This window comes from Triticum urartu, chromosome 6 (assembly GCF_003073215.2).
Source record: "Triticum urartu cultivar G1812 chromosome 6, Tu2.1, whole genome shotgun sequence".
Lineage (NCBI taxonomy): Eukaryota > Viridiplantae > Streptophyta > Magnoliopsida > Poales > Poaceae > Triticum > Triticum urartu.
Window position 1 is genome coordinate 220,026,090 of NC_053027.1, and position 12,900 is coordinate 220,038,989.

Below are 12,900 nucleotides of genomic sequence, written 5' to 3' on the forward strand. Positions count from 1 at the left end.
AAAGCACCAATGTCAGTGTAAAAAACGGCGGATCTTGGGTAGGGGGTCCCGAACTGTGCGTCTAGGATCGATGGTAACAGGAGACGGGGGACACAATGTTTACCCAGGTTTGGGCCCTCTCTATGGAGGTAATACCCTACTTCCTATTTGATTGATATTGATGAATATGAGTATTACAAGAGTTGATCTACCACGAGATCGTAATGCCTAAATCCTAAAAGTCTAACCTGGCTATGATTCTTCGGGGGCTATCTACAGACCTAGCCCTCCGGTTTATATAGACACAGGATGGATCTAGGGTTACACAAGGTCGGTTATAGAGAAAGGAATCTTCATAGTTGAGCGCCAAGCTTGCCTTCCACGCCAAGGAGAGTCCTATCCGGACATGGGTAGAGTCTTCGGTCTTCGTATCTTTACAGCCCAACAGTCTGGCCCATATCCAATAGGTTGGACGCCCGAGGACCCCTTAGTCCAGGACTCCCTCAGCCACGACGGCCACCACTCACGTTCGAGCCGCGGTGGCGGAGCGGGTGATGGCCGACAGTGGGGTGGCGGCCACGACGACCACCTCCCACCTTCGGGCCACGGCGGCAGAGCGGGCGATGGCCTTGGCCTTCAACGGTGGTGTGGCGGCAATGGCAGCCGGCAATAGCTACCGACGGGCAGCAGTGGCAGAGCATGTGGTGGGTGTTTCATGCACACCCAACAGGGACGCCACGCGCACTACACTATGCCGGTGATTGAGCCGCCACCGCGGTGTAGCCTCCCAACTGGAGCTGTCCTCTGATGACGGCGGAGTGGCTGAGCGACGACAACGGACTGGTGCCATTGGCGATTGTGGGAGAAGTAGATGAGATAAGCTACAGGGAGGGAGGGGAAAATGCGACGCAGGACTCACTGGCCGTGAGGGTTTATAGCAGGCCGGTAAGCATTGGGATTTTGGAGGATTTCACCGAGTCGGGCGGGAAGCTTGCGTGGGAACCTGCAAGGTTGCGCGGGAACGGGATCACCGACGATTCATTGGCGCCACTGTTTGGCCAAAAGAATGCCCCCGCGCGCTGCGCAAGCTTGTGCTGTAAGCCCTCTGCGGCAGCGGGGTGACAAGACGTGCGAGAGGAGGACGAAAGGGTACGTACACATAAGGTCAATAAAAAAACATTTGTGATTTAATTACCTACTATACCCCGTCCTGGTTTATAAGTAGGATTTAACTAATAAATTACGAATGCATGTCTCCAAAGATTATATCGTTGGATTCGTATTTGAACATAGTTTCCAGTTATACAATTTTTGTAACAAGCATTAACACTTTTTTGGTTAAATTTAAGGTTATATACCAGCAAGCGTTTCCCCGCAACACACACAGCTTATTCCATCACAAACAGCTCGGATGGATCAACTGTATGCCACGTATCGCATACGCAACTCTAATATGATTCGTGCTTGATGTCTCCGACATCGCTCGCACAGTTCGTCTTATTTGCCATGTATCACTATGCCGACCTCTGCTCGCGTCCCTCGGCAAGCTTTGCTCGCCGTTAGGCGCCGCGGCGCACTCTGCCCGCGTCCGTCGACGCGCTCGGCTTGTGGACAACTTTTCCTTGCGTGTTCAACTGCTATATGCATATATATAGGGTCTATTATGATAACACCCCTTAAGACCTTATTCTAATAACACTTCTGCGTTATTCTGATAACACCCTAACCCATGACCGACGTGAAATAAAAAAAGTAGGTCAACCCCCGGCCACCCCACTCCTCCCAAATCTCCTCATCTCCACGCCCACCCACACACCACCGCACCAACCTCCCTCCCTTCCTCCACCACCACACCACCTCCCTCCCTTCCCCACCACCAACCAGCACTGATCTCCTCCGCCCCTGCCCCACCTGCGACCTTTCTTCCCTCGCCGACGGGCCCCTCCCCCGGCCACCTCCTAGCACGAGCCGGCACTGGATCTAGGCTGCGGTGACGCCCTGATCACCTTCTCGCCCGGCTTCCCACGGCCCCGCCCCGTGACTTCACCAACTCCGGCCATGGCCACGTCCCCCGCCCCGTGACGGCCGGCCTCGGCAGCCCCAGCCCCGCCCCACAACACCGCCCCACCCCGGCCGCGACTAAGACCCTGCCCCGTGATGTCGGCCTCCACGACCCGCGATGGCCGGCATCCAAGGCCCTGGCCCCTCGCCGTCCTCCTGCAGCTGCCCCGCGTCAGATCTGCGCGTCACCGTCCCAGGGGTGTTCTCTCCGTCCTGGGTCACCGACAACTCTTCCCTCTCCTCCCCGTTCCTCCACCTCCTCCCTTCCATCCCTGGCCACTACAGCGCGTCCCGGGTAAACAGCCACCGCGTTGCCGTTCGCCTGCCTGGCCTCTCTCTGGCTCTCCACCGTCAACGGGTGGGCAACAAAAAAATTGCAGGCGCGCAGGCTGCATCTGATGGCCGTCGATGGTCACATGTGGGATGAGCCCAACCGTGCAGTATGCCAGAGCAGGTTGTGCAGTACTTTTTTGGAAATTTCTATAGTTTATTTGTTGTAGATGCGTGATTCACTTCTTCAGCCACCTATTTCTTGCTGTTCACTTGTCAGCTTAGAGAAGTACGGTGGTGTGAACTACTTCAATGGGAGCAGCAGGGGAGTCGAGGTGGCGTTTCTGCCTCTGGATGTCGTAGTCGTGCGGTTCGGCTGTGCCCCATTGCGGCTTGGTATATTCCCTTTCTTGCTGATAGGTGCTTCGGTGCAGTTGGCTTGATCGAAGATGAGGTTCGGCTGGTTTGTGTATGCTGGCCAGGGTGTCTTGTACATGCAGCTCATGGCATGATGTTGGTTCAGTTCATTGGCAAGCGGTTCTGTATCGCGGGCGTGCAGCTCACCGTCGTCAGCCTCACAGTTCGTTTGGTGCTGGCAGGGTCAACGCAACTGGACCCAGGACATACGGCTTTGATTTATTTTTCATTTTGTTTTGAGTGGGTTTTATGTAAATTTATAGGGCTATGTTTGGTAAGTTTTAAAAACTACTATTCGATAACAAACTTGGTGGTTCACTCCAGAGTTCTCCTTTGTTGCTCGGGAAAAAAGAACTGTGGTTTCAGGGTACACACGGTGGCAGAGAACTTTGGTTTGCAGCTCACTTCGGTTTCCCCTAGCAGCTCACTTTGGTTTTACTTGCCTACGGTGCAGTGCAGTTCATTGCAGCTCCCTCCAAATGTTAAAATTTCAGGGTACACACGGTGGTGGATAAAAAAACAAAAACAAGCAAAAAATAGTGTGGTTCACTGATACGTCTCCAATGTATCTATAATTTTTGATTGCTCCATGCTATATTATCTACTGTTTTGGACTATATTGGGCTTTATTTTCCACTTTTATATTATTTTTGGGACTAACCTACTAATCGAAGGCCCAGCCCAGAATTGTTGTTTTTTGCCTATTTCAGTGTTTCGGAGAAACAGAATATCAACGGAGTCCAAACTGAATAAAATCTTCGGGAACGTGATTTTATCACCGAACGTGATCCAGGAGACTTGGACCCTACTACAAGGGATCGAAGAGGAGGTCACGAGGGTGGGGGGGCGCCCCCTGCCTCGTGGGCCCCTCGGTGCTCCACTGACGTACTCCTTCCTCCTATATATACCTACGTACCCCCAAACGATCAGAACAGGAGTCAAAAACCTAATTCCACCGCCGCAACTTTCTGTATCCACGAGATCCCATCTTGGGGCCTGTTCCGGAGCTCCGCCGGAAGAGGGCCGTCATCACGGAGGGCTTCTACATCATCCTAGCCCCTCCGATGAAGTGTGAGTAGTTTACCTCAGACCTTCGGGTCCATAGTTAGTAGCTAGATGACTTCTTCTCTCTCTTTGAATCTCAATACAAAGTTCTCCCCCTCTCTTGTGGAGATCTATTCGATGTAATCTTCTTTTTGCGGTGCGTTTGTTGAGATCGATGAATTGTGGGTTTATGATCAAGTCTATCTATGAATAATATTTGAATCATCTCTGAATTCTTTTATGCATGATTGGTTATCTTTGCAAGTCTCTTCGATTATCCGTTTGGTTTGGCTAACTAGATTGGTAGTTCTTGCCATGGGAGAAGTGCTTAGCTTTGGGTTCGATCTTGCGGTGTCCTTTCCCAGTGACATAAGGGGCAACAAGGCACGTATTGCATCGTTGCCATCGAGGATAACAAGATGGGGTTTATTTCATATTGCATGAATTTATCTCTCTACATCATGTCATCTTGCTTAAGGCGTTACTCTGTTTCTAAACTTAATACTCTAGATGCATGCTGGATAGCGGTCGATGAGTGGAGTAATAGTAGTAGATGAAGAATCGTTTCGGTCTACTTGTCACGGACGTGATGCCTATATACATGATCATGCCTAGATATTCTCATAATTATGCTCAATTCTATCAATTGCTCAACAGTAATTTGTTCACCCACCGTAGAATACTTATGCTCTTGAGAGAAGCCACTAGTGAAACCTATGGCCCCCGGGTCTATTCTCATCATATCAATCTCCATCACTTTAATCTTGCTTTGCTTTTTTAATTTGCCTTTACTTTTTACTTTGCATTTTTATATCAAAAATACCAAAAATATTAAATCTATCAGATCTCACTCTCGTAAGTGACCGTGAAGGGATTGACAACCGCTAATCGCGTTGGTTGCGAGTAGCTATTGTTTTGTGCAGGTATGAAAGCACAAGTGCTCCCTAGGTGGTTTTGATAATTGATGACAACATATCTCTTGTTGGACTAACATTTCTATCTAGCATGTTTCAGATAAGTCCAACAATGGAGTGGCATGGACTAAAGGTTGTGGGAACTCCCTCAAAATGCTAAGGACAAAGGATTGGCTCAAGCTCAAAAGCTCAAGACTCTTCATTTTATATTTTAGTGATCCAAGATCACATTGAGTCTTTAGAAAAAGCCAATACTATAAAGGAGGGATGAGGTGTTGCTTAATGAGCCTCTTGCTTCATGTGCTTAAGTGATATGCTCCAAAACCCTCAACTACTTTCCCATATCCACATATGACCTAAACCCTAAGCCAAACTCGGTCCTACCGATTCTTTCTATCCGGCGCCACCGAGTTTCACCTTGTCATAAGCCACTGCCAAACCCTAGCAATTCGGTTCTACCGATGGGATCTCGGTCTCACCGAGATGGGATTGCAAACTCTCTGTTTCCCTTTCGTAACTTTTCGGTCTCACGAAAGAGAGAATCGGTCACCTGAGATTGCAAAATTCAGTGTTTCCTTTTTGTAACTTTTCGGTCTCACCGAAGAGCAAATCGGTCCCACCGAGTTTGCCTGACCAACTCTCTGGTTAGCTAATTTACCAAAATCGGTCTCACCAAGTTTGGTGTAATCGGTCTCACCGAGATTACGTTATGCCCAAACCCCTAACCATATCGGCTCCTACCGAGTTGCATGTCAGTCCCACCGAAAATCTCTAACGGTCACTAGTTTTACCTTTTCGGTCCGACCGAGTTTGTTGATTCGGCCCCACCGAGATTGGAAAACTGTGTGTAACGGTTGGATTTTGTGTGGAGGCTATATATACCCCTCCACCTCCTCTTCATTCGTGGGGAGAGCCATCAGACTAAGCCTACACTTCCAGCATCCTATTTCTGAGAGAGAACTACCTACTCATGTGTTGAGGCCAAGATATTCCATTCCTACCATATGAATCTTGATCTCTAGCCTTCCCCAAGTTGCTTTCCACTCAAACCTTCTTTCCACCAGATCCAAATCCTATGAGAGAGAGTTGAGTGTTGGGGAGACTATCATTTGAAGCACAAGAGCAAGGAGTTCATTACCTACACACCATTTGTTACTTCTTGGAGAGTGGTGTCTCCTAGATTGGCTAGGTGTCACTTGGGAGCCTCCGACAAGATTGTGGAGTTGAACCAAGGAGTTTGTAAGGGCAAGGAGATCGCCTACTTCGTGAAGATCTACCGCTAGTGAGGCAAGTCCTTCGTGGGCGATGGCCATGGTGGGATAGACAAGTTGCTTCGTGTGGACCGTCGGGTTTGCTCTTCGTGGACCCTTCGTGGGTGGAGCCCTCCGTGGACTCGCGCAACGTTACCCTTCGTGGGTTGAAGTCTCCATCAACGTGGATGTAGGATAGCACCACCTATCCGAACCACGGGAAAAACATCCGTGTCTCCAATTGCGTTTGAATTCTCCAAACCCTTCCCTTTACATTCTTGCAAGTTGCATGCTTTATTTTCCGCTGCTCATATACTCTTTGCATGCTTGCTTGATATGTATTGTGAATGTTGAAATTATGCCTAAACTCCACTTAAACCGAAAAAGCTTAAAAATTGCAACTTTAGCATTAAGTGTCTAATCACCCCCCCTCTAGACACATCTACCTCAAGATCCTACAAGTGGTATCAGAGCTTTGGTCTCCATTGCCTTGGTTTAATCACCATTGGAGGAAGATGGATGTGTCTACTCTAGGGAGTCTTAGACATAGAGTGCCTATTCTTGATGGAGAGTATTTTCATGAGTGGAAAAATGAGATGCTTGTAATCTTCAATCAATATCATTTGAACAAGTATATTGCTAGCCCTTGTGCACCTCATATTGATCCTTTGCATCCTACCCTAGATGAAGATATTACATGATTCGCAATCTTAGAACTATTTGAGCTCATCATAGAGGGATTGCCCCAAAAATTTGATTTGCTAGTTTGCCCTACTTCTTAATGTGCCTTATCTATATTGGAAATTTTCTTGAGGAACGATTCCGATCATCCTTGAAAACTTTGGAATGAAATTCTCCATAATCTATGCTTGAGTAGATGAACTCTAGTGATCCTAGTTTTGGTAATTGTCTAGTTGAACTTACCAATCTTAAGCATGCTAAAGGAGATGTTCGAATCATTAGTGATATCATATTCGAAGCTATAAAGAATTCATAAAAGTGACCACTTTGATGATCATTTATCTAATGAATTACCCTCTCTAGGAAATGATGAGTCACAAGATCATGACGAACATGGATACTATGATGATGATGATAGTGACATCGATCTTGATGATGCAATGAGACATTTTGGTCTTATGGCAAATCTTCGGGGATATGAATCAGGAGGAAAGGAATGGGTTCTTGATAGTGGATGTACTGATCATATGACCGGAGATGAAGAGATGTTTCGTGAGCTTGCTGAAAATGACGGCCCTCGAAAATATGTCACCTTTGGTGATAATTCAAAGGGTAAAGTGGTTGGCCTTGGTAAGGTGGCCATCTCACATGATAGTTCCATTCAAAATGTCATGCTCGTTGAATCTCTCGGCTACAACTTACTTTCAGTATCTAGACTTGCTGATTTCGGTTTGAATGTCCTATTTACTGAGGTAGATGCCAAGTATTTCGTCGAGACAATCATAAAATGGTCTTTACCGGTATGCGTAGAGGTGATCTTTACATCGTCGATTTCTCTAAAAAGGCACAACCTAAAACTTGCTTTATTGCTAAATCCTCAAAAGGTTGGTTGTGGCATAGACGACTAGGTCACGTTGGCATGAGAAACCTTGACAAGCTTATTAAAGGAAATCATATCCTTGGAGTTAACGATGTCATATTTGATAAGGATAGACTTTGCAGTGCTTGCCAAGCAGGTAAACAGGTTGGAGGAAGACATCCCGTGAAGAACATCATGACCACAAGGAGGCCACTCGAGCTACTTCATATGGATCTTTTTGGTCCCAACGCCTACAAGAGTCTTGGTGGAAATTCTTTTGGTCTAGTTATAGTTGATGATTTTTCAAGATTTACGTGGGTGTTCTTTCTTAATAACAAGTCGCAGGTCCAGAAGATCTTCAGAAACTTCGCTAGGAAGGCCCAAAATCAGTTTGACATGAAGATCAAGAAGGTTCGAAGTGACAACGGAACGGAGTTCAAGAATGTAAATATGGACACCTTTCTTGACGAAGAAGGCATTTCACACGAGTTCTCGGCTACGTACACACCTCAACAAAATGGAGTTGTTGAGAGGAAGAACCGGACGCTCATCGAAATGGCAAGAATGATGCTTGATGAATACAAGACGCCGAAGCACTTTTTGGGCAGAAGCAGTTGAGACAGCTTGTCACGCAACAAATCGCTTATATCTTCACAAGCTACTCGGCAAGACGGCATACGAGCTTCTCACCGGTAACAAACCCCAAGTTGGATACTTTCGAGTATTCGGCTCAAAGTGCTACATTCTTGATAAGCATCGTCGTTCAAAGTTTGCTCCTAAATCTCATGAAGGTTTCCTACTTGGTTATGGCTCAAACTCTCACACTTACCGTGTCTACAAAAATTTCACCCGAAAGGTTGAAGAGACGGTAGATGTGAAGTTTGATGAATCTAATGGCTCGCAAGTAGAGCAATTGCCAATTGATGTAGGAGACAAAGACCCTTTAGAAGCAATCCAAGACTTGTCCATTGGCAAAATTCGTCCAACGGAGGTGAAGGAGAGTACTTCATCCGTCCAAGTGGAAGCTTCTACTTCACGACAAAGTGAACCAAGAATTGACACGGAAGCATCCACAAGTGGGACACACAAAGATGAAGAAAACGAGGAAATACATCAAGACGAACATCAACAACCTCCTTCTCCACCACGACAAGAGAACGACAACGTCAACAATGAAGAAGACCAAGAAGAAGAACAAGATGAAGAAGATGTTCGACAAAGACCCAAGCAAAAGCTCTCACGAGTTCGAGCAAGAATTGCCAAAGATCATCCCGTCGAGAAAATCTTAAATGATATACAAATCGGGAGAATCACTCGCTCAAAGACTCGTTTAGCTAACTTTTGTGAAAACTATTCATTCATCTCTAGCATTGAACCTATGAAGGTTGAAGAAGCATTGGAAGATCCGGATTGGATAAGCGCTATGCATGAAGAGCTACACAACTTTGAGAGAAACCAAGTTTGGACATTAATTGAGAAGCCCGACAACAACCACAACATAATTGGTACCAAATGGGTGTTTCGCAACAAGCAAGATGAAGATGGACAAGTGGTTCGCAACAAAGCACGTCTCGTCGCCCAAGGGTACACACAAGTCGAAGGTATGGACTATGGTGAGACATATGCTCCCATTGCTAGACTTGAGTCCATTCGCATCTTACTTGCCTATGCTAATCACCATAATATCACCTTGTACCAAATGGACATTAAAAGTGCTTTTCTAAATGGTGAAATAGAGGAGGAAGTTTATGTCAAACAACCTCCGGCTTTATCAATCCTAAGAAACCAAATCATGTTTACAAACTTCACAAAGCTCTTTATGGTCTTAAACAAGCTCCTAGAGCATGGTATAAATGCTTGACCAAGTTCCTTACTACAAGTGGTTTTGAAATTGGTAAAATTGATTCTACTCTTTTTACTAAAAGGGTTAATGGAGAACTATTTGTATGCCAAATTTATGTTGATGATATCATATTTGGTTCAACTAACCCTCTCTTTAGTGAAAAGTTTGGAAAGCTAATGTCAGAGAAGTTTGAGATGTCTATGATGAGTGAACTCAAATTCTTTCTCGGTTTGCAAATCAAGCAAACTAAGGAAGGTACATTTGTCTCTCAAACAAAGTACACCAAGGACTTATTCAAGAAGTTCAATATGCAAGAATGCAAAGGTATGTCTACACCCATGCCTACTAGTGGACATAATGATTTGACCAAAGATGGTGAACCGGTTGATCAAAAGGTTTATCGCTCTATGATTGGTTCATTGTTATACCTATGTGCTTCATGTCCCGATATTATGCTAAGTGTGTGCATGTGTGCACGATATCAAGCTGCTCCTAAAGAATGTCATCTTAAGGCTGTGAAAAGGATAGTGAGATATTTAATCCATGCACCAAATTTTGGCATTTGGTATCCTAAGAGGTCTTCTTTTGATCTTGTTGGCTATTCCGACTCGGATTATGCCGGAGATAAGGTTGATAGAAAGTCCACTTCGGGTACTTGTCAATTTCCTGGTAGATCTCTTGTGTCTTGGTCTTCCAAGAAACAAAACTCGGTATCCTTATCCACCGCCGAAGCGGAATACATTGCCGCTGGTTCATGTTGTGCTCAATTACTTTGGATGACCCAAACTCTTAAAGATTATGGGATCTATGTGAAACATGTTCCACTACTTTGTGACAATGAAAGTGCTATCAAAATTGGTCATAATCCTGTACAACATTCTCGAACTAAGCATATTGAAGTTCGTCTTCATTTCATTCGAGATCATGTTGCTAAGGGTGACATTGATCTTAAGCATGTTCGCACCGATAAGCAATTAGCGGATATATTTACTAAAGCTCTTGATGAGAAAGTGTTTTGTAGGTTGAGAGGAGAATTGAACATCATTGATGCTTCGAACTTGGAGTAGAAACTCCATTGGATACATGCAAGACATGAGCTTATGACTAATCCATGATATATCTCTTATGATAACTATTATGTCTTGGATATATTTGCACCTTGCATGTTGTCTAACCCATGTAGGTGCTTGGTTGAATCTAATTCCATGAGATTGCGACTCACTCACATCTTGAGCAATCTCTACATCACCAAGACTCTACACAATGGTGGTTGAAGACAAGGAAGCACAAAACCATTCAAACATATCCTTTGACAAATTCTATGTTGAGCTTCATGATTGTCATTTTTGGATACACAAGTGCTCTTCCTTGCAAGAACTAACCCATGTAGGTAGATGAACTCAAACTCCAAGTGGTGCTCCCAACTCTTGATGAGCTACATCAACCTTGAGCACCCACACAAGTTCAACTACATGAGGCAAGAACCACACCACCACCCAAGGTATGTTATTCCATCTTAGAGAAGCTTTACTCCAAGACATGAGTCAAAGCAACTCAACAATATGTGAATACATCAAGATGCTTAAACGAAAAATGGTAACCCCATTTTGAGCTTAAATGATGAGTATGACCTATGATCAAGTGTTCTCACTTGACTCCTAAGTCAATATACTCTAACATAGGTGACTATGTCACCGCCCGACTCTAGATGAAGTTCTCTTGTGTTCTTTTCTGTGTTATTGCATTTGTCTCATGCATGTTTATTTTCTTTCTCTTTTTCAAAAAAAACTTCATCTAGATCTTTTAGTTTCTTTCTTTTTTTCAAAAACAAAAAAAACTCCATCTAGATTTTTCAGTCTCTTTTCCTTTCTTTCTGCTTATGTTCTGCATTTTCTGCATTTAATTCCTTGCAAATCCTTCAGGTAATTCATTGCAAATCTTTGTGAGATCCTACATGTCTAGTGAGCTGAGGTGACAAGTGTTTTTCTCTATGTGAACTCGGTTTCACCGAATGGAATTTTCGGTCCAACCGAATCTTTTCGGTGCCACCGAAACATACCACTCGGTGCCACCGACTTCGCAACAGGAAAAACAGTTTGCCACTTGTTCTATATTTCTTCTGATCCAGCTCTACTCAATGAATCTTGTCCTCTACAAGCATCACAGTTTTATCCATTGCTTTGTGCTGAGTCTCAAGGACCAAACCTATACGACGGATTCCAGAAAGCCCTTCTTGGAAATTGATGTCAAAGGGGGAGAGAGAGATCACATCAAAGCTTGTAGGAGAGAGAGATCACATCAAGGGAGAGAAAAAGTCTCAAGGACCAAACCTAGAAGAGAGAAAGTATTAAGGGGGAGAGAGAGACTTCCAGGGGGAGAGAATACTCAAGGATCCCAGATGTCCCAGATGCTTGATGCTTGATGTTCAAGAGGAGAGATATCACATGTCTTTTTAGGGGGAAAGACATGTTCATTTGTATCTTTCAGCTCTGATTTGCTGTTCCTTATCTTCTCCCAATATCCCATGTAAGATTCTGGGGGAGCAAGACACCTAAGGGAAAGAAATCAGTCAAATTCATTGCATATCTTTATTCTTGGGGACATGTTGAATCCAATGTGGTACCTTGTACTCACTCTCTACATGTCATCCCAGTCTTGGTATTCTTGTGGTTTCTTTTGTTTGCTCTAGCTAGTGGATGTACCTGTGTTATCTAACTTTGTTTGTGTAGGTTCATTCCATCCTAAGCCAACTCAAGACCACAAGGTAAGTATATGCATCAAAATCATGAGTATGAGCAGTTCTTGCTTATGTACATACTATTTGCAAGAAGGACTCATGAGCATGAAGGTATTTTCCTTGATAATCTTTTGCTCTGATGCATATGGCCAAGATACATGTAACACATTGCCTACTCTGTCATGGTTATGCTCTCACATGCCTCTATATTTCATATTTACATGAGTGCATACATGTAGGGGGAGCATATGCTTGTTACATGTCCTTCCAAAGCTTTACTTGCTGTTCTTCATATCTTTATCTAAAGCTTTGATGTATGTTGCCATCAATTACCAAAAAGGGGGAGATTGAAAGCACAAGTGCTCCCTAGGTGGTTTTGATAATTGATGACAACATATCTCTTGTTGGACTAACATTTCTATCTAGCATGTTTCAGATAAGTCCAACAATGGAGTGGCATGGACTAAAGGTTGTGGGAACTCCCTCAAAATGCTAAGGACAAAGGATTGGCTCAAGCTCAAAAGCTCAAGACTCTTCATTTTATATTTTAGTGATCCAAGATCACATTGAGTCTTTAGGAAAAGCCAATGCTATCAAGGAGGGATGAGGTGTTGCTTAATGAGCCTCTTGCTTCATGTGCTTAAGTGATATGCTCCAAAACCCTCAACTACTCTCCCATATCCACATATGACCTAAACCCTAAGCCAAACTCGGTCCTACCGATTCTTTCTATCCGGCGCCACCGAGTTTCACTTGTCATAAGCCACTGCCAAACCCTAGCAATTCGGTTCTACCGATAGGGATCTCGGTCTCACCGAGATGGGATTGCAAACTCTTTGTTTCCC